Below are 6585 nucleotides of genomic sequence, written 5' to 3'. Positions count from 1 at the left end.
GAGAAAATGAGGTTAAAGAAACACACAGATCATATACTCTGAAATAGAGCCCCAGTAAAGCACTGCTGATGATAATCCTGCTTCAAGTGGGAAGTCGGATTAGATGACCTCTAGAGGTCCCTTCTAACCAAAATTTCTATGATTCCATAGTCATACACATTTCCTCATCATTTCTTCTTGTCATTTGATTTGCTAGTTTTCCTAGGGAAGGCCTAGAAATTCAAACTTCAGTCTCTGTTACACCAGAATTTTTGAACAGTGACTTCCATCATTGGGTTAGCCTGTGGACAAGCATTCAGTTTCTGCTGCTAAATACTGTCAGAAGGGAACAGGCTCAATCAAGAGAATTTTCTTTTTCCGCTATCAGGCAAGATGCTAGGATCAGGATTCTCTGTAATTCACTTGGTGTTCACCATGGTAGAGCCATTCAAAAGTAAGGTGTAGTGGGTATTCCAGGTTAGCTTACAAGGTGGCCCCTTGCCTCTCTGTTCTCAGGCTGGGAGGTGAGGTGGGAAAGGGAAGGGTGCAGGCAGGCAGCTGAGTACATTGTCTCAGCTCTTGGGCTGGGTGTAGAGCTCATTTGATGAGGAAAGAGCCCTGACCGAGTTAGGAAAGATCTGGGCAAAGCAAATCAGTTGGAGTTCCTTCCAAGTGGAGTTCTCACCAGATTCCCAACGCTCCTCCTCATCATCTATTTACTGAGATGAAGGCTCAAATATTGCCATCTGTGAGAAGGCGTGCAGGCCACGTGAAAAGTTTGCCCTAACAGTTCCTCCATCCCAGTGCCCAACCCAGCAGTCAATTACACAATTTACTGTCTAACCTGGGATTTAAAAAGATCAGCAAACTCCAGCCTTGACCTCAGTCAGCTGCGGTGAGATATTGGCTAGGCTCTCCTCTGCCAGCTCCCGCTGCCTTTGCAGGAATTTGGAAGCACTCACCACCTATCAGTGCTGTGGCTTTCGACTGCATCCTGCTCTTCCCCTTGCACGTGTTCTTCTTCAGTTCATATACAGGAGAGAAGCCAGTGCGAAGCAAGACTCTGGTCTCGCCAAGAGTGGGCTGAGAGCAGGGCTCCGGTGCCTGTCGGGGATCAGGGCTGCTCTGGATGAAGCTGGGCCTGCATTTATTTGAGTTGCTTCAGTTGCTCATGGAGGCTCAGCTCAACCCCTTGGCCCCAGCGCTCGCTCTCTGGAATTTGAATGGTTTATCTCACGCCCCAGCAGGGTCCGAAGCAGCATGCTGCTCCGAGCCCCTGCTTATCATGGCTCTGACATGGCTTCTCTAAGCAAATGTTTAGCCCTACTTGACTCAGGATGAGTGCTGTATTGATTATTAACTTTAAACAAACATCTGGTTTTCATTACAAATGGTAGCAGACCAGAGAGGGGTGCTGTACTGGGCGGTGCGGTCACTTAACAACCATCAGGACTGGCTATAAAGAAAATTTAACATATCCTGTAATTACAGTCTGCACAGCACAGGGGGATTTGGGATCTGCAGATCTGATTTCAGAACAGAAGAAAATGTTTATTGTATCTGCTACGCACATTTATTTACTCAGTAGCAGCGAGGCTTTTGAAATATTGTCTGTGCAAGAGCTTATTCCTTGCTTAGGAGAAGGACTTTCTTGTTTAAGCCAGGAAACCCGAGCGAGGCTCACGGTCAGGATGGCCCGCTTAATGCTTTTACAGGCCTGGGGATTTCAGGGTTTGTCGAACACGCAGTTCTCTTCTGAAATATAAATAACATCTTCTCCTCTGCCCTGCCAGCACCAGCCAGATCCATCTCCTCTGGCCACAAGGAAAAGTTGCAGCCAGGAATGGGACAGTGGGGATATTGCCCCAAGAGATGATGGCCCTAATGTTCCCTGTCCTTCAGAGAGGGAGGGGTTTGGAAGGGTGTCCAAGGGTGGCCCTTGGCCTGTCCCCACACTGATGAACCCGGATGGGTGAATTTGCACCCACCGGCTGCATCCGTAACCCTGAGCCCAGCATCCATGCCCAGCTCCCAGGGAATTATCAGCCAAAGGGACGTTTTTGGGGTGATGTAATGCTGTAACTTGAGCTCCAGCTGAAAAGAAATGGTAGGTGGAGTTTCTATGGAGCCAGACAGAGCTGGGATCCTCTCCCTTTTTTCTCTTTTTCTGGCTCATTCAGGCTGTCTCAATTAAAGCTCAGGCGAATTAATCTTGCACCCTTAATGTCAGTTGCTATTTTTCTAATTCACCTCCACACTCTTAAAGACTATTTCTCCAAACAAAACGGGTCTGTTCTTCAATTTCAGGCTGTCAATTTCATGGGCTGCTGATACATTTATTAGGTGTGTAATTTGCTATTTTTAGGAGACTGCGGGGGAGCAGCACAATTTTTTTTTTCTTCTCCTTTGCATTTATAAACCTCTTACAGTTCCCTGTCCACTGAAAATATTTTTACAATTTAAAAGGTTGTATCAAAGTCGGGTATCTTGGTCCAAATTCCTCCCTGGTGTAACTCTACTGACCTCTGTTTCACAAGGACTAAATTTATTCTCTAATGTTCTTTTTAATTTTTTTTTTTTGTGGACATGAACACTTCTTGGCCACTGCTGGATGCAGGAAAGCATCCAACTGTATGGACCAGTGATGTGATCAGAAACAGTCCCCAGCTACAAGCTCTGCTGTAGGAAATACTTAAACCCTGTTCACAGCAAAGCCTGTCCTTTAGTCCCACTATCTCTCTGAAACCACCAATGCCCACACACCACACAGGGCAGTGTCAGTCAAAGTTTGCTGCCAGACTTTGTTAATTTCTAAGTACTTGTGAAGAATTTGGAAACAATTTGGAGCCAATTCCTGTGCAGTGCTGGCCCCTGCAAGAGGGCAGTCTTTTTTGCCTGTCTGGGACTCTGAAATGAAAAAATCAGAGAGGGGATCATCATGCCTTGGGAGGACAACCCCTCTCCTGTGATAGCCATGGTTCAGTTTGGGAGATTCACCACCCACCAAGGCCATGTCAGGTGGCACAGCACAGGTGTTGCACGACAGCCGTAAAGAGTGGTGGCGATGGGCTTGTGCAAGTCAAGGGAGCACCAGATCACCAGACAGGTGTGCCAGAAATGGTTAAACAATGCAGGAGTGCTCGCAGGCTGTAACTGGGAAAGGACAGTGCTGTTGAAGGCACAGAAGTGATGCTTGTACTTCCCTGGGCACATGGTTTCTGGGGTGCAGGAAGGACTTTGGGTAGAGTCTATATGTGGTTCTTCAATGAAAGCAACCAGGGGTAGGAAATGCCTTCTGGCATCTCCTCATGTCCGCATGCTTTTCCCAGCTGCCTGGGGAGATCTTCTGTCTCCTGCCTCTTTCCTGGACATGAAGGCTCTGGAGTGACTGTCCCACTTGTGCACAGCCATTGCTGTTCACCTTTTGCCATCAGCTTTACTGGAGATGCCTTGCAAAGCAGGAATGTGAACATGAAGTCTCAAACTTCTATGGCATCTCCTGTTCATGGGTGTGGCTCATGCTGAAGCCCAACACTTTCTACTGTAGTGACATCCAGCCTATTGCTGAGCTGCCACCTTTAGTCCTGTGGCCCTTGTCCTTCCCTCCCATGCTCACACCTCTGTGTGCACACCCAAAATGCAATAAAGCAGTGCCAAGGGGCTCGATGAACAAGAATTGAACAAGGCCATGCAGACAGCTTTGAGCTGAAGGTGGGTGGAGACACCAGGATCAGTCTCACAGCACTAACTCATGTTACCTAGACGGCCAAATGCAGAGAGGATGATATGTACTGCCTCCACGGGCAGCAATAAATGATGCAGAAATAAACAATGTGGGATAGCAGAGCTCTAGGGCCAGACCTCCAAGCATAATTACACACTTAATTTCCTTGTGGGAGGTTAAATGTCGAAGCACCTAAATGCCTTTGGAGATCTGGCCCACCACTTTCTCATTATAAAATGCAAGAGATAAGCTCGCCTGTGCTGTCCACATGCCAGATGCGATGGGATAGATTTGCTCTGTTCTGCATATCTGTGCACTGGAATTCCTCTTGGGTCTAATTCTCAGTGTATCCCCACAGTGTGCTGCTCTGGTCTGGGGATGTTTGAGATAGTTTGTGGTTAACTGCTGCTACCAAGAGCTGCTTCAGAAAGTGTCTCAGGACTGCTGTGCTGCCCAGGCTGCTGTGCTGCAGGATCAGGCTGGCAATCTCCATTGCTGGGTGTATGGCAACCTCTGAGAGGGAAAACCAGTCAGAGCTGCTGCTTGCCAAAAGGGCGAGGGGCAGGATTTAAATGGAAATGAGGAAAGGTGACAGCTGTTCTAGAAATGTGTCTAAAAAGTTGCTTTGCTGGGATGAGGCAGGAAACCGAATGTGCAAGATCACAGGGGCTAAACCTCTTTCTCTGCATGGCTCTCCTTCCAAATAAACACTCAGGGTTAATTGGCAGCTGCTATCTCCATAGATTTGCTAGGTATGCTCTGCCTTGCTCCTGCTACCTCCTCTGTGGCCTCCAAGCCTGAGCAGTCCAACAAATGAAGCAGCACAACTCCTCCGTGCAGGCTCCTCCAGAGCTGGTCACAGCTCATCGAGTGGTACATGATGGACGCTGCTGATCTGCGCAGCCCCATTTATCTTCAGCGAGACCGGCGGCTGCTCCCAGCCCGTCTCTCCCAGGGCCGCAGCGGACACCCAGCATGGTGGGAGGCCTCTGCGGGAGGCCGGGAGCAGCCAGGGCTGGTGAGGGGGACATGGAGGGTCAGCAGGGGCTGAGGGGGTGGTGGGTGCGCCAGAGCTCAGACTGATCAGCAGAGAGGCAGCGCTGCTCCGTCCTGCTCTGTCCCTGCTCTTTGGGCTCGCTCACGGACATTGTCCCCATGGCCAAAGCTCCTTGCAGGCCGGCAGATGAAGTGGCCGGAGGGTGATTTGGTGTTTGGGCCATTGCTGGCATTGCTGGCTGCTTCCTCCAGCCCACAGGAGGTACCCTGCCACTGGGGACAAAGGTGGTGCCCTGAGCCTGCACTGGATGACAAGGGGCATCTCAGCTCTACAGCAAAAAACCAAATTGGAAACAAACTGTTTGATTAATGACTCTTTCACTGTGCATGAAGGTACTTGTTTCATGTAAACAAATGTACTCAGAGGCAGCTCTTAGATTACAAAGTCAAACATTCAAAACACTCAGAAAAAGGCAAAATTCATTCCCTTACTCCTCCTTATTTGCTGTTGATTAGGGAAATGGTTACTGGAAAATTCTATCAAAAATGTTGAAACCTCTTGACCAACATTTGCTATTTTTTAATTGGATCAGCTGACTGTCCTGGTTTTGTGTTGTCAGGGGGGCTCCTTATCTTACTCACTGAATTGCAGGCCAAAGCAAATCTAAAACATCCTTTCTCCCAATTTAGGAGGAGATTTCCATTCACTCTTGCCAACTGTTGAACTCAGGGATGTCATGGTACTTTCTGTCTCCTGTCTATCCTTATAGGCAGCATCCAATCACATCAATTATTTGCTGGATGACATTTATTTTTGGTAAGATTTTTTTAATGTGAAAATTTGTACTATAATGCAGGGTAACAATTTCCAGCCACATTTTTTTTTCCCACTGGTGAGCATGTATTTAGGATAAATACAAAATTGCCGTAGAGGGAAATGAATTGCTGTAGTTAAAACAAATCTGAAAACATTTTAACATTTAATGCTGACATTTTAAAGACAGCCCTTCAATAGGATTATTCAAAGCCAATGTTTGTTTCAGATTTACTTCAGTTTTATTGAAACTGCTTGAGAATGACATTAAAAGCTCATGAAGGAACTAAAATACATCCTGAAACTCAAGTATTTTTCCTCCAAACTTTCAGTTTTGTGAAAAAATGCCCAATCCCAAACCAATAGCTATTTCAGGTTCACTTCAAGTACCCCCTTGTGCTTCTCTCTTGTTTTTTAGTTTTGCCAGCGAGCTGAAAGAGCAGATTTTGCTTCTCTCTCTGGGCAAACTGGCCTTTCAGCTACACCCGTCAGCCACAAACATCTCAGCCCAGCTAATGTTTGTTTCATATTTCTGGGACCAAGGCAGGGAGAGGGTGACCCCTCTGCAGCCTGGCACCTGCACTGGGTCCTTGCTCTGCTCCCAGTTCCTCATGTGGCGTGCCCTGACTGCCCTCCATGGCGCGATGAGGGGACACGGGGGCCGCTGGCACCTCTTTGCGTGCTGCAGAGTTTTAGAGCACACCACTCTCTACTTTCTAAGAACAGTGCACATGATTACATGGAAGAGTGAGCAAGGGCTTTTGCAACTTCCCTGCCTGCATTCAGCGTGCACAGCTGAGGGGAAGTGGCTGGTGGTGAGCTGTATGTGGGATCTTTAGAGAAGTAGGGAGATACCAGCGGACGTGTTCATCACACAGAGGTGCTTTCTCCTAGTTAATGGGGCTAATCAAGCCATAAATGAGAATCCTTGCAGGACAAGGTGTTAGCAGCTTAATTCCTCCACTCCACTGTTCTAACCCCAGAGCTCCTGGTGAGGGCACAGTGGTATTGTTTTGAGGAATGCACCTGTTGGAGTGTGCTTCAATGGAAAGTTTTCCTTTTCCAGATCAAC

This window comes from Vidua macroura, chromosome 3 (genome assembly GCF_024509145.1).
Source record: "Vidua macroura isolate BioBank_ID:100142 chromosome 3, ASM2450914v1, whole genome shotgun sequence".
NCBI classification, from domain to species: Eukaryota; Metazoa; Chordata; class Aves; order Passeriformes; family Viduidae; genus Vidua; species Vidua macroura.
Note: the sequence above shows the minus strand (reverse complement) of the source record.